The following is a 25,596-nucleotide window of genomic DNA, read 5'->3' as shown; positions in this document are numbered from 1 at the left end:
AATCGTATTTTTTTTGGCGGGGGGAGGCAGAGGGAGAGGCAGAGAGAGAATCCGAAGCAGGCTCCACGCCCATCGCACACCTCCAGTCATGGGACTCAATCTCACAACCCTGAAATCATGACCTGAGCTGAAATCAAGAGTCGGATGCTTAACTGACTAAGCCATGCTGGCGCCCCGATCTCCTGTCTTTTTGACAATAGCCATTCTAACAGGTGTGAAATGGCATCTCACTGTGGTTTTAATTCACATTTCCCTGATGATTAGTGATCTTAGGCATCTTTTCATGTACCTGCTGGCAATTTTATGACTTCCTTGGAAAAACATCTATTTAGGTCCTCTGCACTGTGGCGTAACTGTTATCTCAGGGAAAATATGAACTTCCCCAAGATTTTTTAAGGTTTTACTAAAAATCCTTTTCAGGAAGATTGCCAACTGAAAGTTGCAGTAAAATGTCAAAGGTTCAATCACTTACCAGTTACCCAGAGTTCAAGCTATTCAATAAGACTACAACTCCACAATGCACCTTACAATCGTCAGCTGCCACGGGGGTACTTACTTTATATCGCATTTCCCCTATAAAACTCATACAGTTGTTGATGGCTTCAAAAAATCTGTCTAGTGAGTCCAAAGATTCCCAGCCCCCTCCCATGTTGAAAGTTGAGTCCAAGTACTATTTCTTTATATGTGCTTATTTTTGGTGTGAAGGCGACTATTTCATTCAAATGATAAAGGCGTTGCCATTTTCCATGAAATGCAATGACCATTTTTCATGCAAATATTATTATCATTTTTCAAATCTGCAGCTTCTCCCAGTCATTTACTTTCTTCAAAAATGCTGTATATGTGAGAAACCTGGACATTGAAAAATGCAAACTGTTTCACATTATTTGAATCATGTGCCACTAAGTCAGCTGGAGGCCTGGTATCACAGATGTGCTAATGCATCTTCAATGTGAAGAGAACTGAATTTTGAAATCTATGCACTTCATTTCCTGTAAACACAATAGTAATATGGTGGGGACAACAAGGCTATCATTTCTCGAATCTGCACTGCATGGCTAATGCTGAAGTAAAGTGACATTCTTTAGGAGTTGTTTAGTATCAAGTGCTGATTTAGCTAGATAAAATGCAGCTGTCTTCTCAAATTACACAACTGGATTCACACCATCTACTAATTCCTCGTGGAGTTTTAAAGATACCTTTATGGCCAATTTTCTTCTCGGTGCAAAGAATCCTAATTTAGACAGTACAAAAACACCACCATGTAGTTTCTAGGCACAAATACCATCTCCCTTAGAAATTTTTGATAAAGTAGACTGTGTTCTACAAGTGCTTGGGTCATCATTTACAAAGGATTTCCAAAATGTAATTGGGTCCAAATTGATTTAGGATCGGTTGCCAAATTATCATACAATTGTCTCTGTCAGCTTTCTTCTTATTACTTTAAGTCACGCCTAGAATTTGTCATGGTGCCTAGTGGGTCTGAGAAAGAAAGGATCCTCCCTTAAGATGTTCCCTTTCACGGATGCTGTTCCTTCCCAGACCTCATTTGCAATTGCAATTGATACCCTCCTAGAAGGAACATTTTAAGATTGCTTCCAAATTCTGAACTCCCTTGATCTCTGCGTGACATCTAATAGTCTGATCACCTCTTCCATGGCTGAATAGCTAATTTAGCTCATCTTTAGCCCTGCTCATCTTTGGACCACAAATTGGTTTTTTCTTAGAATGCACCCTATTCCTTGATCTCTAGCTGCAAAATGGCAATCCTGCATCCATCAACTCTATGCTAACATTCATGAGGCTCTTCACACATTTAGGTGTCTTATTTGTGAAGTCCTCTGGGATTGCCCCCACATAGAGGTAGCTACTACCTCCTCTGCTCCCCCAGCTCTTTATACTTACTGCTGGTAAAATTCTGTCCGTATTGTATCACCATTGCTTGCAATAGGCATGCCTACTATTTACCCCCTTTTGTCCCCCCAGTAGACAGTTCATTCATCCATCAGTCAAAACGTAGTAAGAGACCAAAGGGCCAGGCACTGTACTAAATAACATGGGTACCTGTAAGTGTTAAAATAACCAGGTCTTCTACAAATCGACTAGTAATGTATTTTCCCCACTCATCTGTAAGGTTATTTTTTGGTTTTCTTATTTATTTCTAACAGTTATTTCTAAGAAATAGTTATATATTTAAAATAGGAATCCTCTGTCGTCTGCATTGCAGAGTTCTCCCATTGTTGTGGTTTCTTGTTGTTGTACATATGGAACATGTTTTCCCTTTATTGTTTCTTCCACTTACCTTTCTCATCAGCCTTTCTTTTTCAGAAGCTAGCTGGCTCTAGAGCTGGGGTGGCATGGGTAAGAAGAAAGGGCGGTGGCAAATGGTCCACATTGGAACCTGAGAGTGTTCCCCCAAAGTAATACAGCAAAGAGAATTGGGCAGATATTGAGCCATTTTTGAATTAGCATCAATGGGAGTGATTAGGGCAGTGGGGATAGCAGAGGAGTTGGTGATAATTTTCATAATGCATGACACATAATGGAAGGTTAATACCCATCTGTTGAAATAAATAAGTGACCGATTGAATGATCCCTTACATAGAGAATTTTCTTTCCTATAAATCCCAGTAATTGTTAAGGAAATTTGTTATTCATAGGGGATAGAAGTTGGGGTTCATTGCAGTGATCACCCTGATTCTTCGCTCTCTTTTGCCGTGTAACTTTAGAGTGGCCTCCCATGAGGGGTAGGATGACTGTCCCATTCCTTGACAATGGGCTCAACCAAGTGATTTGCTTTAGCCAACAGAAAGTCCGCAAATTTGATTCATACAGAAGCACGAACATGTACTCATGCCTTTCTGCTTCCTCTCTTGGACTTCTACTATTGCCAAGAAATTTGCTTAGGCCAAGCTGATGATGGGACAGAGACATATGAAGTGGAGCTGAGTTGCCCCAGTGACCCTAGCTGAGTTCATTTTAGATCAGCTAACAGTAAACCCAGGCAAGATCAGAAGAACCACTTACCCAATCTCTGACCTACAGACTCATGAGAAATAATAAATGATTGCTGACTTCAGCTGCCAGGTTTGGGGGTGGTGAATTATGCAGCAACAGCTAGCTGATACAAAAGTTATAATTCTCTGATTAAACTACTTTATTAGTTTTTCTGTCTAGTAATTGCAGTAAGTACCTCATCTTTCTAACATTTTGTGTACTGTAGTGTAAAGAATATCCGGTAAGAGCCAAAGACTTATATGCTTCCATTCCCTAATGTCATGATCTTAGACATTTATTCATTCAACTATGTGCACAATATTAGAAATACAAAAAAAAAAAAAAAACGCTTTCATTAAATCAGTCATGTTTTAGGGGGAGAATACAGACATGAGCAAATCATTTCCATCTGTGCCATAAGTAATAATAAGAACTACCTGTTATAACCACGATCTCTGAAGCTAAATAGCCTGAGTTAAAAACACTGTCTCCATCACTTCCTAACTGGGTGCCCTTATTTAACCTCAACTTTACTTTCATTATCTATACGAAGGGATGGGAATTAATTACACCTACTTCATAAAATGGTTTAGAGGATTGCATGAGTTGACATCTGTAACATACTTAGAACATACTTCAAACTTGGCATTCATAAACTATCATTAAATGCCAGTTATTTTTTAAGTATAGATGACTATTAGGATACCTTATAGTTCTGGAATACAACATTCTTGTCTAGCATCACATTTTGTTTAATATAACGCATGTTGTAAGTTCCCACTAAATATGGCATTTTATCGTTGAAGTAGTTTTCAAAAGAAGTTGGTATAAAGAAGTTAATTCATATGTCATTATGTGTGACAATAGAGGCAAGCTTCATAAGATTATCACAGGATATTCTGGCCCTGTTTGATAGAATTGGAAGTGAAAAGGGATTGTCTATTCCCAGATTTTGTAACATAAAGACCCAAATCATAAGTATGTATTATGCTCGAATAGAGCAGCTTAAAGCCTCCTAAATCAAATTAATAAACACAATAGACACATTCATATTTTCTCAATGTTTAAGCAAAGTTACTGAATTCCTTCTATTTGCTATTTTGTATTTCTGGTTACAAGATGCTGTCCTCTGCTGTTTGCTGAAGATTACACCAGGTAAAGTCACCAGCACACAGTGAAAAAACATGATAGTTTTGTTTCACCAACCAAATGCCTACAAATCAGGAATCTGAATTCTGTGTGTCCTTAGACAAACCTGTCTTGTTAACACCATGTTCTTCTCCTCCTGGGGCATCTCATTTAATGGCATATGTCCTGTGCAGGCTCAGGTCACTCAGATGGGCTAACTGGAACTGTGACAAAGTGACCGATCCCATTGCTCACTGGGTAATTATTTCCCCTAAAAGAGCTTTTATCAAGAATTTTACTTGAACATACACCCTGTCATTTTTGACATTACCTGACAACTTCTACTGAATAAATATCTACACTTACAGTTTAATAACAATTTAGTTTGCACATGTATTTGTATGACAGCTTGTTTACTAATTATTTCCGTTCTCTTTCAGTAAGGTCCTTCAGTGACAAATGTGGTGATTCCATTTTCCCACAGGGTTACACATTCACCTCCTGGGATTCAGAGCTGATAACCACAGCCTGCATGCCTGTGACCATCTTAGATGTATTCCCCCATACTGCCTACAAGTAATAGCAGAACCGGGAGAATTGGTATTGAGTAGATCTGGGTTCAAAACTCACCTGTGTCACTTACCAAGTATGCGGCTTGAGCGTCACTTTCCCCATTTCTCAATCTCCCAAGGGGTTGTTTTGCGTTGATTGAGTCTGAATCAAAAAATGAAAACCAAGTGACTAATGAAAGGTCATAGAGTGTGAATGGGTAGCTGACGTGGAAAAAGAAATTGTTGCTGCCGAATGAGAAGCTAAACAGGAATGGGAAGCCTTTTCTTTTTCCTTTTGGCTAAATAGCACTGATTCTTCCCTGCTGCTTTGTTTGATAGATTAATTCATTCTGAAAGGCTTTAAAGATGTCTGGTAGGTAGCTAATAATCAGCTTTGAAAAACAAATCATTGGCCTTTCCCTTGCTGTCAAAGTCTCTAAAAAGAAAATTTGCATTTCAAATGGCTTCTAGTTTACTTCAGAACCAGAGGGTAGACTCCTTTGAAGCTATCCAGAGCAACTAGTAAGTGTACTTTTTAATGGCTTATTAGTTGATAAACTGTAATTGGCATATAAGGGTAAGAGCTTCAAAAGACAAACTTATAGTCAACTGCCCACTAATGTCTTAAGTCAATCACTACAGCATTTATTTAAAAATAGAAGCAATGCCATTATGCCTCAACAAATTCACATGTTGATGCAATTCATAACTACATCAAAGCTCTCCAAAAAGATGGGGAAATTATAATAAATTACAATCCATGTATAAAGAAAGGCCTTTCCCCTTGCAGATGCTGACATTTAAGGTACGTATGAGGGCATGTGCTTAGTACCCAAATAAATGTATAGATGTAGTTCTTTTTTAAATTTTCTAATGCTAAGTGAGAAAATATCCATGTACTATAAAGGGAACAGGAAAGAAAAAAAGAACATTTGGTGTGAACTTGGATATGCCTCTGATGTTCCCTTAGTAAAAATCTCCTTTTTGTCTAATGACATTTCTCATTATGATTAACTCACTTTGTTTAAAACTGTTTTTAAGCCAAGGACGTATTCTGATCTCTCAAAAATAAAGAAAATCAGCACAAAGATCATTAATTAGGGAGCCTGAGGCAGATACATACGTGCCCATCTCCTCCAACATATATACTTCTTTATTGACAAGTATGTAGTGGAGAAAGAAACCAACATGAATGTAGTACTAATGTTTCATGGGCCCCTCCGTCTTTCTAAGAATACTCTGTGAAGTTGGAAAGTGCCACTTGCCACCCCCCCCCACCGGAACCCTTAACATGCGTTGATGGAAAAGCCCACAACCAGGAGGAAGGATGTTGGAATTGAGTTGTCAAGCTGTCCTGGATGTCTTGTACAAACTGAACAGGCCGATTTACTGCAACACTGCCTGGGCTGAAGGCTCTCCTATCTCGTGTTGAGATTATCCTCCTGGACCAGCCTCCCTTTCTAGCAGCTTTTCAGTTACTCCTAGATTCCTTCTAATCAGCCTATCCTGGGTAATACTACCGTGTTAATCCTTACCTTGTGACTAGCCTGCTTGGCTAGGGAAAGGAGAGTCTCTTGCCCAGCAATCTGAAAGCAACAGCTTTGCGTGTTTGGTGATATGTCTGAATCCTAGTGCTGATTTGATCTCAATGCTTTCCCCTTTGTAGCTCCAACTCCTGGCTTTCAGGATGAAAACAGGCAGGCTTTTAGAAAAAGGAAAAAAATAATAATAATAACTTCTCCCACACAAGCCCTGAGTTTCTTTGCCTATTACTAACCTCCCGAGCACTGGGGGTTGCTTTGAAGCTCAGCTGTTCTGGCTCTGCCCTCCAGGTGGCAGCGGTGCCACACCGCAGAGGCTCCAATCCCCTCGTCCCCGACTTCAAGTGTTAATGCAATTGACCAATCAGTGCTAAGATGATGGGAGGTAATTGGGTAATTGTATTTTACTGATCACAAGCAGAGAAAGGGAAAGGAAAAGGGGAAAGAAAGAGGGGCAGAGGAGGGAAGGGGACTGCAGTCCGAGAGGAGATTTTGGGAGCTAGGACCCAAAACGTCAGGACGTGGCATTGGCTGAGAGAAAGCCTAGAGCGGCCAGAGCTGCCGCGGGCACAAGGAGCGCATTTATTTATCCGGGGAGAGCGGGGAGGGCCGGCGGGGTGGGGGGTGCGGGGGGGGCTGGGAGAGGAGCGGGCGGGAGAGGAAGAGAGTTCAAGCCGAAGTGGATGGAAGGGGACCGGGGTTTCTGCCGTGCAGGGAGCCCCGAGCCAGGGCGATGGCGCTAAGGACGGCGCGGAGCAGCTGCGCTCCCGAGAACGCGTCTCCTCGCGGAGGACCAGCCGGCGTCGAGAAGGTCTGCGCGAAGAGAGACCAACTTGTGGCTCCAAAATGCACCCGACGCAGCTGGAAATGAGATCAAAGCTGCAGTTTCATTCGAGAAGGAAGAGAGGAGCCAGCGATTAGGGATTTTTTTTTTTTTTTAATTTTTAATCTCCTTCGTTCCATTTTCTATTTTCCTTTTTTCTTTCCTTATTATTATGATTTTTAAATTTGTCTAACACCCCGTCGGTCCCCTCGCTTCGCCCTCCCCATTTGAAATAAAAGCCCAGTTTGAACTTCTTTGGCCGCGGCGCCCCCGGATGCGCTGCTCGCTGATGGAGGATAAGGGGACCCCGGGGCTGGCAGGGGCCACCGGCGAGGCACCGCGTCACGCGTCTCCCCCGTGATCCCGGCCCTGATCGCGGAGTTCTGCAACACCTGGAGGATCTGGACCGGGTGCCGGGGGTGGGGGCGGGGACAGAGGAAACGAAAGCCACCCCGAGCCTTAAAAAAAAGAAGAAGAAAAAAAAGTCGAGGGGGGGAGGAATGGGTTTCTTCTTGACAGCTGACGGAGCCTTGAAATTTTCCTCCACTACCTCCGCCCCCGCCCCCGCCCCCGCCCCCCGCACTCCATTTAACGTGAGATTATGAAATTGCAGAGGCGGTGGAGGGAAGGAGACAGGATATAACAGGGAGTTTGGAGGGAGAGGGGAAGGTGGCTGGCCGGGTGGCTGAAATCAAAAATCCAATTGCGCACTGGGTTGTGATGAGAAATCTAATCAGATCTTTGGAGAAGGGGCCGGCCGGAAGGCTGGCGAGTGGGGGGAGTTGACCCCCAAATTCTTCGAAGGGGGAGCTGGGGGTGAGGAATCAACGATGTAAACGGAGACTTTTTTGGTGGCGGTGGTGGTTGGGTGCCTTGCAAAAATGAAGGATGCGGGACGCAGCTCTCTCTTGGAACCGAACGCAGTGGATAAACTGATCGTGCAAGAGAAAAGGAAGAAGGAAGCTTTTTCTTGTGAGACCTGGATCTTAACACAAATGTGTATGTGTGCACACAGGGAGCCTTGAAAAATGAAATAAACCTGTGTCAGACCCACGGGGCTTGGTGTGTTCTGACATAAATAAATAATAATAAAACAGCTGCCCCCTCTCCCCAAAAGGATGATTGGAAATGGAGAACGGAGGATCCACAAAGAAAAAGTATGTTCGTTTTTCTCTGTAAAGGAGAAAGTAAGCCAAGGAGATATTTTTGGAATTGAAAGTTTGGGGCTTTTTTTAAGGAAAGTAAAGACCTGCTATGGTGGTGTTTTCTTTTCTTTTTGAATTTCCCACAAGAGGAGAGGGAATTAATAATACATCTGCAAGGAAATTTCGGAGAAGAAAAGTTGACCGCGGCAGAATGAGGCATTGATTGGGGGAGAGAAACCAGCAGAGAGCACAGTTGGATTTGTGCCTATGTTGACTAAAATTGATGGATAATTGCAGTTGGATTTTTCTTCATCAACCTCCCCCCCACCCTTTTTTTTTTTTCTTTTTGGTGTCAAGATCATGCGTTTTCGCTTGTTCTTAACCACCTGGATTTCCATCTGGATGTTGCTGTGATCTGTCTGAAATACAGTGAGTGATCCCTATTTTCTTATTTTATTGCTGAAGAAAATGCTCATTAATTTAGCATTCCTTGTTCCTTGATCCCCTCATCCCCTTCAGTGGGATTCTTAAAGACCTGGCTATTGGGGGTCAGAAAATAGGGAGAGGGTGGCCCAGGCATCTGTTCCATCAGGTTGTGCCCACCAATAAGCCGGTTTGCTAGAATGATGCAGGTTGTCTGCATCCTGGGCAAATGCCTTTGCAAATGTTCACCAGGAAAAAAAAAAAAATCTCCCCAAGAAAGCCGCTGCAGTGTGGGGTGCCTGTGCTGTGTGATTGACACTCTCGAATGCGTTTAAGTTGCATGGCAGCCCTGGAGTTAGACGCACAAATGTTTAGCCATTGGAAATCGAAGGGACCCAATTTAAATTTCATTATCCAACCTGACATTGCAGATCAACAGAATGTATTAACACAAAAATATGATAATAAACCAAGCAGATGAAGGATGGCTTCTGGGGGTGGATGGGTGGAGGGAGGGAGAGTGGGCATGGGGGAGGAAGTGGTGGAGAGAGGTGGCTGCACTTTCCCCCATCTCTCTTGCATACACATGCTCAAATGTGGTCTTCAGATTACCTTGGTTCTCCCCAGTGCTAAGAATGGGAAGGAGGACCCACTTCTTTTCAACCCCACCCCCTTCAAACTAACCACTTCTTTGGATAACAGAAAGGCTGTCCAGAGATTGAAGGTGGCTTGGGCAGTTGTCTTGGGTTTTGTCAGAAACCCTCCCAATGTCACCAAGACAGGGCTCTTGAGAAAAAGGCAGAAATCTAGTGTCCTGGGGTAACTTAGATAAGGAGCTAAAGAAAAGGTCTGTGTGTTGAGCACCAGTGCTTCTCCTGTGCCAGCTTTGTCTTGGGAGAGAGAGGCCAATAAAGAAAAATAAGGGAAGGTCGAAAATGCTTAGAGAGCCTGGAGGGCCTGTAGGATCACCCCTCTTTCCATCTCCTTCCTCCCTCATATCTTCCAGGGTCATGGAGCTGGCTTTCTTTTTTTTTTTTTTTTTTTTTTAACAGAACTCTTCCTCTTTATCCTTCTATACTCCTCTCTGGGGCCTTCTGTCAGAATCATAGACTCATATAACTTTAGAGCCAGAAGACTCCTCAGAGATCTCATGCCAATAAAAGAAGGAAACTGAGGCTTAGAGAAGCTATAACTCTGCTTCATGACCAAACCTTGGGAGACAGGTAACTCACATAAGCCTTTAAATAGCAGAAAAAAGTCAGTTTGGGATCCAAGCTGGACAAGAATCAACCCTCCATGGCTTCTTCTGTCCCCACAACTACCATTTTTATCTGGAAGGGTCAAGGAAGGAACCTGTCCTGTGAGCTTGACATAAACTCTGATCACTCTGAACCTCAAGAGTGGCCCATCTCCGATATCCATATCCTTTCTTAAGACTTTTTTTTTTTTAACTAGCAGAGCTCAGATAACCCTAGTTTTAATACTACTAAAAAAAAAAAAAAAAAAAAAAGATCCCCAACTCTGATATATCCCAAAGGAGATAAGAGGCTGAAATCTCCTGGGCCCCTCCTTGGTGTTGGGCACATTTAATCTGGTGAGTGGTGGTCCCTGGAGAGTCATTAAGACCCGTGGAGTTAGATTTATATTAGAGAGGTGATAATAGAAACCAGAAACACCCTTGCTAAAAGCCTCTGAGTCTGTTCTTACACTCACATCATCTATTCTTATCCTTTTCATTACTCCTTAAGGAAACTAGCCTACAGCTGAGCACTTCTTTAATTTATTTTTCTGGGCACATGTTTCCTGTTGGGACACAGATCAGGCAATACATTTATCAACCTATGAAAATAATCGTGCAGGTTTTTTTTTTTTCTTCCCTGAGCTCCTTGTAGGCTTCTGCACATCTTAGAATTCCTTGCAGGTTGGTTGTTTGTTTGCTTTTTTATTTTGTTTTTTACATGACCACAGTTAAGTCACTGCTTGCGATCATAGATCGATTCAAGTTATCTCAAGTTCCTGTTATGTTGCAACTTAGCCCAACTGAAAAAGGGGGGGAGTACTTTGATTGTTTTTACTGCTCAGCTCTGGACATCACGTGGGAACCCCCCCCCCCCCCAGCCTTGCAGTCAGCCTGGCTTCTGCTAATCGGTGGAGGTCTGTCTCCCTTTCTTTTTCTTTTCTTTCTTTCTTTCTTTCTTTCTTTCTTTCTTTCTTTCTTTCTTTCTTTCTTTCTTTTTTTTTTTGTGGGGTGGGGGGGTTCTTTATGAATTCAAAACGTCTTCACTGCTACTCCAGTTAGACGTCAAAGTACATTCCTCTCCTAAACATTGTCAGCTCCTCTCGGTACCCTCCACACTTGCACACATGCAAACTTTTCCGAGAAAGAGAGGGAAGAAGGGAAGGGGATGGGGTGGAGGATGGAGAGGGAGGAAGAGAGAGAAAGAAGGTAGAGATATGTTTAAAGTTGTGGGCTGAAATGTGTCCTCCCACTCATCTCCACTTAAACGTGTTCTGCGGCTCTAGAGAGGATGGAGCATCTAAGGATGGCATCATTTTTCTTGCTGGTGAATCACTTCCCCAGCCCTACGGTTAGGGACGCATTGCCCAGCTTGGGGTTCAGCTCCTTTTGTTTGGCATTCGGCGTTGGCCTGGTTTTTAAGCAACTTGCTCATGGATTGATGAAGTAAGTTTGACCATGCAAGACCAGGAAAGTTACCTAATTTCAGCTTATTTCAGCACCAAGTTTGGTGCCCATTGAGTGACATTTGTGCGTAGATAGTTGTATACTTGGATTCTGCTGAGGGCCGTAGGCCCAGAAAGCTGCTGGGTTTTCCAAGTTTTGAAGTTACTTTTTCAAATATGTTCCCACTGATTTAATCACTGCGCCCTTTGGGCAATAATTTTAATTTCTCCGACCCTCAATTTTCTCATCTGTATAATGGGAATGATAATGTCAACACATTAGAATGGTTTTGTGAATTAAGAAGTAATGTTAATGCAAAGCCCCAGGCATAATAGGCCCTCTAAGGAGGGCTGTTTGTTGTGGCTGTTCTTGGATTAATTTGGATTAACTTCCTGGGAAATAATACAGGCTGGCTGAGCACTTTACCAGTTCTAGTGGCTACCACTCGAAAACTAGGGAATGTGCACCTGACCTCACAGGAGTTGCCAGATTCTTCTTTTGACATCTTATCAGGATAGATTGGCTGCAATATATCATTTTAGATATGAAATACTGCTTCCAGCCAGAAGCTGAAAAATCAAGATTTTCTCCTTAAAGTATAGAAACCTAAATCTCAGCAAAAATAGCACTTGAGAGAGATTTTAGGGGAAAATAATGCTGTTGTGTGTACTTTTGGTCAAACAGTTGCATATGATAGCTCTTATATATTCAATGTATAATTTTAGCTGTATATCACAGTGTCTGGCTCTGGAATGCTCCAAAGAGAGGCAGATTTCTAGGCAATTATATAATTCAAAGTAGATAGTGTAAAATTCCATTACTAATTTTAAGGACCCCAAGTCCACAATTTGGATGCATAATCTTCCTAGATATAAGGAATCCTATGTTTGTTAAACCTCTTTTGTGATAGGATAAAGGCCTGATAGGGTGTATGAAATCAAGATTTCAGGTAGACATACTTGTCTTATCGTTTGCATGTGCTAGTCTCCCAACACCAACTTGCCAGGTTGGTTTTCTGAGGCAGCCAGTCATGGTCATTGCTCATAATTTCATTGTCTACAGCAGCAGCCTGTGTTCTGTCCGTTTCCTCAATATGTTTCCGGAGACCTGTTCTCCCTTGGAGGGAAAAAGAGTCCTACTGTTTTAATTATTGTTATTCTTGACATCACATCTGTGGATGATAACAAGACAGTCAGGCTGAGGAATTGCCCATTGGAATTTTATACTGTGGCTTTTCAATTAGGAAAACAATTTGAAATCTATGTTCATTTTGGAAAAGCATTCTAAAGCTAGTCATTTCAACTGATCTTAAGAAGAGATGGAAATCATCTATGGAAGTTCTTACCATTTCATGAACTTTACTTTTGTGTGTTCCTTAAAGGTGACTGAGAAATTTGGTAAACTTGGACCCTGGCCCCATACGTGAACATGGATATTCAGTTTTTCACTGGGTCATGTGTGTTACATGCACCATGTAACCTCTCTGAGTCTGTTTGCTCATCTGTAAAACAGGGGTAATAACACCCAGATAGAACTGACTACCATGAGGAGGAAATCAGATTGCATATGGTGTCCACAGTAGGCGTTCTTACGTGCACATTTAAATTGAGCATCTATGATTTTCGTGTATGTGATGCATAATTTGCTAGTAAAAAATAACTGATATGGTCTGGTTTAGGGAAGCAGTTTATCTAAGTTCATGTTGGTGTAGATTTTAAAAAGGAGAAATGCATTAATAAGGTTGGAGTAACACAAATAGGTACAATCATTTTTGGTAAGATCCTGTACCTTCTTTTTTTTTTTTTTTTGGTTTTTATTTTAATCACCAGGTGCTCATCATGACAAGGGCCCTTCTAAATCCCCATCACCTTTTTCACCCCTCCCCCCCTCCCCAACCCCCCTCTGTCTGGTAACCATCAGTTTGTTCTCTATAGTTCAGAGTCTGTTTCTTGATTCCCCCCCCCTCCCTGTTTTTGCTCATTTGTTATGTTTTGGTAAGATCCTACACTTTTAAAACATATTTGAATGTGCTTTAGTGAATGCTATTCCCTCAAGAAATATTGAAACATGCTTTGTGAATTGTGGAAAATATCCTCTGTGTCCATGTAAACTTTCTTTAGATTACTTTATAATACAGATATAAAAAATTAATGATTTATAAATGGTGTCTTGGAAGATTCTCCAAGGGGATCAGGAGTCTCTTGCATCTTACTTTTCTTCAAAATGATTTCTCTGGAGAAATGTAAATTTGACAGTTGAAACTTGGTTGGGCAGATTTTATGGCTGAGGCAGTGTGCTTGTAACACTCTCCGATGGCAAGGATTTTATTTGTTCTCTGGCGTGTTCTCAGCACCTCAGAAGAGTGTCTGACAAATAGTGTGCATGCAGTAAATATTCTTTGAATGACTAATTGAATTTAGTTTGAGACATCCCCTCCAAAAAACTCAAATGCATGTGTATCTGCATGTTTGCACCTGCGGCAGGAACACACATACACGCAAGAAACGTGGCTTTCAGGAATCTGTAGAAGTTCAGTGAAAAATACCAATGGGTGTACTCTGTGTGTGTGTGTGTGTGTGTAGTCATATTTGTACACACACACACACACACAAATATTAAGCACCTATTGAATGGCTTCCTTATATTGCAAAAGCTGAGGTCTGAAAGTTAGGTGATACACTGTATTTTTCCTACTCTTGATATTACCAATACCAAACTGTAACAATTTGTATAAGTCATTTTACCTCTCTTTGGTCAGGCTTATAGTTTTCTCTATTAAATAAAGGTAAAAACTAAGATGCCCTCAATCTAAGATTTTAGGATTCTGAATTCGTAATTGACTACCTAGGGATTCAGGATTCCTAGGAACTGAAAATATTAATCCCTGATCTCAGGATACTAGTTGTTAAAATGTGGAATATAGTGTCCTGGGAGAAGAGCAGAATCACTGTTACTGTGGCAGATAGGTAGGGTAAAAAGGGGAAGGAAATCTCCAGTGTTTGTAGGGGAAATATAAAGTGATTTGAAATAGACAAACATTGCATTCCACCTTTGTTTCACACCTGTTAGCTGGTGGACCCTAAGTAGCAATTAGCCTAGCAATGTCTCCGTTTCCTCAACTATAAAAATGGAAACAATTTTTTATGCAGTTATTTTGGGAGCACTGAGTTGTCTACATGTTTGGCACATCATCAGTATACAATAAATGCTAGCTCGCTTTCTTTTCATTAAAATCCTTGTTTTTTTTTTTTCACAGAAATGAAAACATTTAACTGAAAGTCTTGTGAGTGTTCTGCTTTATATTTATACTGAGTATGTAAATGAATTTTTTGCCAACTTTACTATCAAAGTTGGTAATATTATTTTTGAAAATGTTTTCCAGTGTCAATCATATTTATAACGAAGTCTAAAATGATGAAAAACTTGTGTAAGATTAATTAACTTATTTCAACTTTGGCATAAGCTGATGGCAGATTTCTATGCTTATGGAAGCTTTTAACACTTATGGAAGTTGTGAGTATAATTTCTTAATAGCAATAGTAACTACCGTTTATTTATTGAGCATTGGCTATGCACCAGGCACTATGTCAAAATTATGTATTTTTCTGCTCTTCACCTAGGGAAAGGAAACATAAAGAGCCTAAGTAATTTGCCCAAGGTCATATAGCAACTAATCAGTGGAGCTGGAAGTGTAAGCTAATTTTCTTCTGACTTGAGAGCCTGAGATGAGAATGAGTAAATTCAGACTTGCTCACTTGGTAACAAACACACCAGCTCACCGTCAGCTAGCCTAGTACTCAGTTTCTGCATATTTTAATTGAGGTTGAGATGGCTACAGTCTCCTCTTTCCCTATTTCTTGGAACAAAGGTTATACCAAGATGCGTAGGTCACATATACGTTGCATATCTTTGTCAGTTTCAGTTATATCCAAGTGTGACCCGGAGTGAAAAACGGGCAACGGAGAAGCACTTAGGAAAAATTGTGCTACCTCCCTCAACATACTAGCAGAAAAGCTTTACAAAATGCTGTGAGATCATCTGGAAATTCAAAGTTGTATGAGAAATAAGGTCCACGCTAATACTGTTTGGTGTTTAGTTACAATATCCTACGAGAACCGTAGGTGCTCCTAATGGTGGGCACCGAACGCCTGATCTCGGCTCTCATCGCGAGTAACCTGTCCGCAGCACTGGACACCAGTACCGCCTCTAGCTCTCCGAAAACTTCCAGAGGATTGAGGTGCTGCTCACTGTTCCTCCCTTTATTAATTTCCCTCATCCTCCTCCAGTCCTTCTGTTCTCTCCTTAAATGTTGAGGGCTTCCCCCTTTGAATTTACTCTATGCTCTATCTCTCTGCATTCTTAAGACACGTCAGCTGGGCTTATTTTGAGAGATGACACTGAAATCCTTGGCCTCAATCGCCTTGTGGGTTCCTTAATCTCCATTGCCAGCAAGTTCCTACTCACTTATCTGGTCTCCTGTAGACCTTACAAACTTAATACGCCAACTATAACTGATTATTTGCCCTCCAGAAGTCTATATATTTTCAGTTTCAAGTGATATCAATCTCTCTTTTGCTTCCCTCATATCCAGTGACTCATCAAATCACTTGTCAATCTCTTCTCCGTCTTAAACTCAGCTCTCTTGTCCCTCAGTCCAGATGCCACTGTTTCTCTCCTAGATGTCTTCCGATGACGCCAACTTTTCTCCAGTGTAGTCCATTATTCATTCATGCTTTAAAAGGATTAGCCTAAGAAATCAAGCTGAACATCCCTTCTAGAATCTATAAATACATTTATAGAATAAGATCAAAATTCTACTCTTGATCATACGGTCTGGCCAGCCTATTCATGCCTCTCTTGTCCGCCTGCCATACTGAATATTTTATTCCTCTGGAGATACTCTAGGCTAGTTTTGGCTCAAACTCTGTGAGACCTAATCCATGTTTCTAGGATATATTCACAGTTCAAATCTCACAGCCAGTTACCTCCTCTGGATAAACCTTTCCCAGCTTCCCTAGACCCGCTGAGTCCCCCTCTCCTCTTTACGTCTGCATTTTGTTCATAGATCTGTAATAGTTTTTTTTTTTTTAGATTTTATTTATGTATTTATTTGAGAGAGAGAAAGAGAGAGAGCATGAGTGAGGTGAGAGGCAGAGGGAGAAGCAGACTCCCTGCTGAGCAGGGAGCCCAATGTGGATGTGGGGCCCCATCCGAGGACTCTGGCATCATGATCCAATTGAGCCTCCCAGGTGCCCCAATAGCTTTTATCACTGTTATAAAAACTATTTGCTTGGCTGAAACCCACGAGATGGTGCCTTTTCTTAAGGATATGGACCTCATCATAACTCATCATATCCCATATCTAACACATCGCACAGGAGTTCTCAAGCAGTTTGGTAGTGCCAATAAATGAGTGGACTGATCTAACACGTCCTTAGGGTGAAGAGTTTCCTTCAGTTTGGTTGATGGTGTAAGGCCATTATTTTTCCAATATTTTCACCATTAGGATACCTTTTATTTTTTCCTTTTTAGGGACCAAATGTTTTAGAACTACTTCGATCAATGAATACATTGCAACTTGTCTCTCCATTTTTCCTAATTGAAACATATATTTGTCAATCACCGCTCTCAAAATAACCCAGATAAATATTGTTGCCATGACCTGATACAAACTGAGCCAAAAGAAAAGGAGTGTTAATTACTGTATGCAATTATATGAGTACAGGCATGACTTGAATCAGATTTTTGAAATATTGGTAAGTGCTGTTTTTGAGGATACCAGTTTTGAAAGTAGTTCTATAAATATATTTTAGCATAAATTTTAGGCTCTAATTTATAGCTGCTCATCGTAGGCTCACTGCAGGTTTTGCAGTGCGGACTCCTGGATGGCATTGTTCACAAAGAATATTATTTACAAAAAGGAAGCTGCTCCTTGAAGTTAGACACCACACAAGCTACAGAATTCCATGAAGTGGGCCTTTTGACTCACGAATGACTATTGGAAAGAGACTATGCCTTTTAATTTTGGATATTGCCCAAACATGGACTCATGCAGTGGAAGAATAAAAAAGATGGTGTCTTTAGTAATAAATGTCTGGATTAAAACATTTGGTGAGCTGTAGTCATTTTTTTTTAAGATTTTATTTATTTGACACAGAATGAAAGAGTACAAGCAGGCGGAGCAGCAGGCAGAGGGAGAAGCAGGCTCCCCGCTGAGCAGGGAACCTGATGTGGGACTTGATCCCAGGATCCTGGGATCCTGACCTGAGCCAAAGGCAGATGCTTAGCTGACTGAGCCGCCCAAGCACCCCGTAGTCACTCTTTACAACATGTGAGCAGCTGATTTTATGGAGCTTGGTTCATTTCAGGAGATGTTCTGGCATCGTGCTTTAAAACAGTGCCTCCTTTCTCTCCTAAGAAACAGCAGAAGACAGTGGACTAGATTTTTTTTTAAGTGTTAAATGGTAAGACACTAATTATGGTTTTATTTTATTCTTCAATCTTTGACTATAAATAAATGGCTTGAATATGTTGAATTAGAACATTTCCGTTACCTTTAGTCTATTTTTTTTAGCTTTTCTTCTAGTCTTAGATCCCCCCCCCCCGAGTTTAGAGATTACTATTGTTAATCTCTAATAATAGTAAATAAGAGAGCATTAATCAGAGTGTTTCTCAGTGCTTTTTAAATCTACCTATCCCTTTGGATTTCTCAACAGTTTGGTCCCAGAATTTCCAAAGCAATATTCTCTGACTGTTAACTACACCCTTTGTGATAAAGCATCAGGATCTGGTGTATGTGGTGGGGACGGGGGGAGGGGTGGTGTGTAAGGAAAGGTTTCTTTAGAAGAGAAAGTTCTATATTTGGCCTCTGGCTCTTGCCAAATCATAAACTGCTGAGACAACAGTTTTCTTGGAGGGGTCCATTTGTTTGTTTTATCCAATCAATTTTGTCCAAGTCACTGTCTGGAATGTGGGAGAATTTAGCCATTCAATTATATTTTCTTATTTGTTGCTATGGTAGGTATATGGGGTGGGGATGGGTTTCACAGATTAAAAAACAGTAAGGTCTCTTTCTTATGACTAATACTGTCCTCTAATTATTAAAAATCATCTGTTATTTTGATGTGGTCCTGCCTTAGAACAAGTTGATTGATTTGTGATGTTTTAATACATATCCTGTTGTTGATACAACTGATCCTTTTATAGGGTTTTTTGAGTCTAAGAAATATAGTACTATTCTCAGGACAACAGAAAATTTTCTTGAGCCAATGACTTGATGGTGAGAACTTCAGTAACTAAGTGTGGGGGGGCGGGTAAAAAGGGTGCATGCCATTTGAAAATGTAGACATGAATGGTTTAAAATGAAATGATTTACAATTGAATGGTTTACAGCTGAATCTGAGCCAGAGCTCAGGTTGAGCTGATTTCACAACCTCAGGTGAGAGGGAGGTTGGGGGGCCAGCGAAGGGAGAGGGGGACTGAGAGATTGATTGAGATTACTCTGAACCTGGCTGTTCTGATCTGAGCAGAGAGAATGCTGATAGTTTCGTTAGCCCATCTCTAGAGGGACTCACCTGGACAGGGAGCAGAGCATGTGTGTGGGTGAACGGATTCAAATGCATTATGGGGAATAAGCCAGGGTACTCAGCTTTCTTCTAACTGGAAAGGCAGAAAGTCAGGAGCCACCCTAAAAGAGTTAACGTCTACATGGTGGTGTTCAGGAAGGCAAGAATGGAACTATGAGGGCTTTCTCTGTATTGTTTGAACGTTGCCATGGCAATAGTTTCCAGCAGAAGTTACATGTTTTTCAATTCCCCAAAGCAGCAAACAGCCTTTCCTCTCCTTCTAATCCTCCCTTCATCCCTCCCTATCTCCTCCTTTCTTGGTCCTTATCTCCTCCACCTTTCCCTCCTCCCCCGTCCTTTCTTTTGTTCTCACTTTCTCAACTGTTCTCCATTAACAACAAAAATATTCCAACTCCAGGAGGTCGCTCTTAGGCAGAAAGTGAGTCAGACATACAGCCTTCTATCCGGGTTTCTGTTTCCCCCCGTCTGTTTACGCATTAAAGACCTAATTAGACGGAAGCTGTGGATGGAAGCAGGTTTGGGGCTTTCCCTGTTGGTAGGACATAGAACATATTATAATGGTTGGTGTTGTGGTGATATGTTAATTGGATCGCTCCAGGCAAGTGCAGAGCAGCAGTCTCTGACAATTAGAAAGAACAATGACTTTACTATGAAGGAGCCCACTCTCTTAACCAGTGGAAGGATTAGCATGCATTGCAGGTCTCTGGAAGGTTCCTGTAGACCCCAGGAGAGATCTGCAGTTGGAAATGCCTCCTGTCTCTTTAAAGCCAGGCTGCCGCCTCTCCTGCCTCTCCTTTAGCTTATTTTACTGCCAAAGAAAAAGAAGTGGGGGGAACAGTGAGAGATCTGGTTTTGTGGGTGGTGGGGGACCCTGTCGCATGCAGACCTGGGCCATAGGATATATTGCAGGGATGTGAGGAAGAAATCCTTGCCTGCTTAATGCACGTGTCCAGTGAATTGTGAAATGGGTCTCATTAGAGCCTTTCATATCCCGGCATGTGCCAAAGTGCTTTGCCGGCACAGCGCCATCACTTTAGGGCCATCCCTGCTGCTGTCCGCTGCAGCCAAGAAGGGACAGAGGCTCTGTCTGTATTAAAGGCTCCAGTCCCATCGCTCTCTGTCTACTGTTCATTGTAAGGCGCCTCTGGGCCTTTCCGTCTGGCCAGGGATGATGCGCAACTCATCCCCTAGGTGTTTGCAGAGAGGAAATATGAAGGATTTGAGCATCACTGATGGGTTTGAGGCAGCAGTGCTGACTGACCTCCAGAAGTTCCCTCCCTTTTCTCTAGAACTTTTCCCTCAGAGCTGCCATATGCTGGGTGCTAACTATATGTTGGGCACTCTGCATATCTCTTATCTAGAACATCTGATGATTCTACAAGGTAGTTGATATAAAAGCATAGATGTGGAAGCCAAATCAAATTGAGCCCTCTTCTTAGATCTGTGACTTTCAGTAATTAACTTACTCTTTTGAACCTCAACTTTTTCATCTGTAGCATGGGAATAAATATAGTATGGACTTGTGAATTATACTTGAAATAATGTATGTCAAACTTGAAGCAGAATGTTTGCAATGAGAAACATTCGAGCCATTATTTGTGAAAATGTGAGTTATTTTCATATAACAATATTATGAAATAGTCATAAGGCACATACCTCAGGCAGAACAAAATTAAAAATAATTAAGGGCAGAATGTTTAATGAAAAAAGAAAAGTAGTTTTTGAAGATGAGTTTCTGAATTTGAAATGGTGACGTTTCTGATATTTTTGGTATAACTCAGTTTGGAAAGCAGAATAGATAGAATGATTGAAGTAAACTTTTGTTGCATTCATTCTGGATAGATAATTCTCATCCATCCATTTAGGATTTTTTGTTTGTTTTTGTGAGATTAATCTCTTGGGCTTTGAGTCAGTTTTGATGCCTTAGATTGGAAATAAGAAATAATGCTGTTAAGCAAAAAAGAAAAAAAAAAAAAAAAAGTCTTTATTGACATATACCATTGAAAAGTCCTACATAAAGTTCAGGTATGGTTTGATCCAGATACTAACAATGTCATAGGGACTCCTGATTTATTTTCTTTCAAATTCTCATAGCTCAGCCTTCTTCCATGGGCCATTTTCACCCTTAGACTATTGTTTTGCATTCCCTAACTTATTCACCAAAGAAAGATTCACACTTTGGCTGCACAATTTCCTTAAGACATCCTGAGATCTAAGCTGACTGGACTAGCTTACATTATATGCCCACTCATTGACCCATCACTGGCTTCAAGGGAATGGAGCTGACAGTCAAATGCATATGCAAATGGAATTCAAAAGCTATCAAGAGACGAGGGGAATTAGGTGCTAGAGAGATAATCACAGATAAATACCATAGGTCCAATAGTGGAGAGTGGGAAGGATGCGTTGTTATACTTCACAATGTAATTTGCCACAAGGGTTAATTTTGTTCATACTTCTCTGTGATGTTACATTGTATGTAAGTATTACAGTTTTAATAACCACCTGAGGAGTTTTGTTCTTCCTGAAAATCATCTGGCTGTAGCTATCAATTTTTTAGAGGAACAATTTGCCTTCATGCTATTTTTGCATTACTCCTTTCCTGTCTTAAGAACAGGTTCTTGTTTTTGAATGGGAGTTTACATGCTTTTCTGGAAGTGTGGAAACAAAAGCAAAACCAAAAGAATCCTCTTCAGGTAGTAACGATTCCTTGGTAGAGGTTCTTTAAACTGCCTCAAACACCCATGTTCCTGGACATCTGCATGAGCCAAGGCCGTGCTTCTATCCAGCTTTGATTTCATCTAATTTGTGACTGCAAAGATCTCGGTAGTGACATATCCATCCCTGAACTCTCCATTCTGCCTACCCAGAGATAGTAATCCAGGTAATATGGCACAGTGTCCTTTGCTTCTTACTAGGCAAGTTGGAAGAGATGCTTATCTGGGCTTTGGATACAAATCGTTGTTAATACCATCTATTCAAAGCACATGATGGCTTGCCAAGTTCAAGGACTGAGAACTATCTCTTTTGTAGTCTTCACGCTGTGTGTACTGTATTATACACACTATGGACACTTTATTCATACTTACTTAGTGGCACGCTCTGAATTGAGAATTCAAGCAAGTCCAAACGTTTCTCGTAAGAGCTGGTAGAGAACAAAATGCTGGTAGAGTAGTGCCTAGAAATTTACAGTAGTGAAGAAGATACCAGTTTATTGACCACCTTTTCTATGGTAGAAATTGTAGTGGGTTATTTTTCATTTTGTATTTCATTGTATCCTTAACAAAAACCACAATAATAATATTAATAATAACAATACCAAAAATGCCAATAAAGTGACATTTATTGAATGATTCCTATGTATAGGCCCTGTTCCAAATGCTTTACCTTTGTAATGACTTGGAATCCATAAGTAAATAAGTATTTTTTTTTTTTTTTAGACATGAGTAAAGAGAAGTTTGGATAGCCTCAGTTGATATACCCATGTCACAAAGCTAATAAATGACACAGCTCTGCTTTTGAAATTCTGGTCAGCCCTATGGTTTTTCTGTTTTGCTAGGCTGCCTCTCATGTGAGACCACGTCATCTAAACAACAACAACAATGAAACACCACTTAAACGTGGCTTCTTTCAGTTTAAAGCGATCAGAATACCGAAGACCTGCAACTCTTTCCTTTAACCTCACTTGCTTTTTAAATTTTTTTTTCCTGCATCCTCAGCTTCGCCAATCTGTTGTAGTGTTTTTCGGCCTCTAGTTTGGTTGAGAGCAGTTGGCAAGCCACAACTCTGGATTTTTGAAAGTAAAACTTTTCCTGCACCGTTTGTTTTAAATATGTCAACCATTTGAGATCACCTCAAGTAAACCACATGGGTGTTGTAGGAGGCCTTGTGGCTTGTCTGATGTTGGGAAGAGTCAGGAAACCTTTCCTACCCCAGTGGTCCCCAGCAACTTGGAATACCTCAGCAGATACTTGGAGTTGGCGGGCCTTGTTGCTGACGATGGGATGATACCACTAGTCACATCCCTAGCTGGGTACAGCCATACTACAGATTTCTTGTCTCATTTGTAACCATCAGAAGACATCCTCCTCCATATGTAGAAAAGGGAGATTGGGCCCTTTCCTCCAGAGTCTCTAAGACTCTTGACTCTCTCAGACCAGTGTGGTATGTGGGAGATGCTGAAGGGGAGATAGCTCCAGGACGCTGTTTTGACTGCCTGTCCCAAGAAGCTACTGTAAAAATTGCTGTCCTCAGCTTACCCAGGCATTGGGCCAGTTAGGAGGCAGTGCCCCAAACCAGTTTCCTTACTCGTTCGCTATATCACACTTTCTTTTGCTTAGGAGACAGACACTGCAGCAACACAGAAAGCAGACACATGGACTGATGTTGCGGGATTTAGGGACACACACACTTGCTCCCTATGCGTGTGCACACACACACACACACACACACACACACACACACACACTCCCCACCAGTTTATCTTTGTGTTCTGAATTCCCACCTGACTTCTGAGGGGCCTCTTGGAGCCACGTGCCATTCATCTTTTTCTATGACTCAAGATAGGAGAGAAAGAATGGCATACAGGGACACAGGCTGTGGCTTCAGGGCACGGTTTGACATCTGAGAATTATTCTCCTTATTGCCTACTGTCTATTTGACCCAATATCTGCTGTTTAAAGAATATGAAGTGACTTTAATATCAGTTGTGGCTTCTTATCCCCAAATCTAATACTTTTTTAAAAACAAACAGAAGAGGCTTGGTGCTTTTTGCTATTTTATGATATCTGAACTACCGCTTTTCGTCCCTTGGGGCTGGCGAGACAGAGTGGTACTTGCTTCATGTTGTCTCTAGAATATGCCCCTTTCCAACCCTAACTCAGGCTTTTAGCACTTCTCAGGCCCAGATAACTATAATCATGCCCTGATTTGCCCTTTTCCTCCTCATCCACCTTTATCACCAGTTATCTTCCGAAGGCATTGCTGTTCTCCTCCAAGCAAACCCTCACTTGTAAAATAAATACCAGACCCTGGAATCTGGCATTGCTCCAGAGGGCCTCTCTCTCTCTCTCTCTCTCTCTCTCTCTCAGCTCTTCTCTCAATTTCAGTATGTATTTCTTAGCTATACCATATTGTTTCCATTTCCTATTTACTACTTTGTATGAGCGATTGCTCTATGTGCCTATTATTTGTTTCCCCACCTAGAGTGAAGGCTTCCTGAGGTCAGCCCCTTGACTTGCACCTCTGTGTCCTTGCCTCCATGCCTTGCACAGGAGGGGATACTCAATACAACTTCGTAATAGAAAAAATTTGCTTCATAAGCTTCCAACTGCTGATCTTAAAAAAAAAATAAAAAATATTTTTAAAAAGCATTGCTTTGTTTTTCATTAGTTTCTCATCATTTTTTGTAATAGATGGCTTCATAGACTCTACTTGGGGCTAGGCAACCTTCTCTGTTAGGGGCACCCACCTAGCAGCATGTCATCTTTGCAATAAGAAGAGCTCTGTTTAGCTGTTTCCTGTAGGATCCCTTAAGAGAGCTGCTATTCGGAGAGAAGCAATTCAGGGCTCTAGGTTTCCCGCGGCTGTTTGCTTAGCAGGGATGTGGAACTCCCTAGTCAAAGCAATATGCTTCTGGGGGCAAAGGCACACTTGTCTTCTTCCGAGGGCTACCTTGCTTCTGTTTTTCCATAGTGCTGACATGACAGATGGATTTCCCAAGGGGCATGTTCATGTGTACAAGATGTTTCTTTTTCCAACTCCCCTTTCTGTGACAGTTATAAGAGCATAATGAAGTTGCAACTCTTACTGTTTTAAATTTCCTGCCTGTGTTTGCAGATTATTCAAACAAGTAGCATTGGTTCCTGAAGCTACCCCACAAAATGGGATGGTGTCATGAGGAGGTTTGCAACAACAAATAGGGGGAAAGAAGCAAAACGCGGTTGAATTTCTCACAAAAGTAAATTTATATGATTCACAAAGCTGACCTTTATCTTTTTTCCTCTGTCATTTCGTTGGGGTCATAATGTCCTTTTTTTTAAGTTGAATGGTTATGATATATATGCTGTTTAAAAAATTTTTCTCCTAATGTTGTTACTGGGCAAGATAAGTGTTTTATGCGTTCTCATGTGTTTATGACACCTGACCTCCATGCCTGTCATTAACTTCAATGGTTCAAATGCTAGGACACTGCAATAAGACACAAACACTAGAGTCCTGGGAAAAACTTTGCACACGTGGTTGGGGGTAAAATAGAAAATGTGAGACCCTATGACCATAACATTTTGCTATTGGCTTTTTGCCACTGCTGAATGCCATTGTCAAAGGTGACCAGCTAGTGCTGGTGCTGCTACTCTCGGCCATGGGACTCGAAGCAGGTTACCTTCCCTCTGTAAGCCTTTTGTATCTGTAAAATGAAGAGTTTTGACTTAGATGCTCTGCAGTGTTCCTTTTAGCTCTGTCTTTCTAAAGTCTAAGACATTTCACAGAACTATTTGCAGGGTACAGGACTATATTTGCCAGAGAGGGTGGAAATGCATTTTCCTTGTTCCCCTTCTCAGATATTCCCGATGGCTTATTTCCTTTCTGCACATCTTGCCCTCCTCTGGCTTTTTTTTTTTTTCCCCATCACACTTGTCAAATATATTTCTTTCCTCTTCTATCTATGTCTAGCCAAGTCTCTCACATCAGAGTTGCCTTTTGGTGTGTGTGTGTGTGTG

General features: G+C 41.3%; 1 protein-coding gene across 9 annotated transcripts in view; it reads left to right on the top strand.

Annotated features, from left to right (window-relative positions):
* The window catches only part of LRRC4C (leucine rich repeat containing 4C), a 181,437-nt gene that overhangs the window by 17,931 nt on the left and 137,910 nt on the right, over positions 1 to 25,596 (top strand). For 8 of the 9 annotated variants that reach the window (XM_087854763.1, XM_087854762.1, XM_087854760.1 and 5 more), the window contains exon 1: positions 6,884 to 8,614. The exons of the other annotated variant lie outside the window; for it this stretch is intronic. The gene's annotated coding sequence lies outside the window, so the exon portion shown is untranslated. Of the gene's footprint in view, positions 1 to 6,883; positions 8,615 to 25,596 lie in introns of those variants that run through there. 9 annotated transcript variants of the gene reach the window in all.

The sequence above is a fragment of the Ursus americanus genome, chromosome 24 (genome assembly GCF_024610735.1).
Source record: "Ursus americanus isolate L20-20 chromosome 24, mUrsAme1.1.p, whole genome shotgun sequence".
NCBI classification, from domain to species: Eukaryota; Metazoa; Chordata; class Mammalia; order Carnivora; family Ursidae; genus Ursus; species Ursus americanus.
The sequence above is the reverse complement of the archived record's forward strand: the minus strand, read 5'-3'. Positions and strand labels throughout refer to the sequence as shown.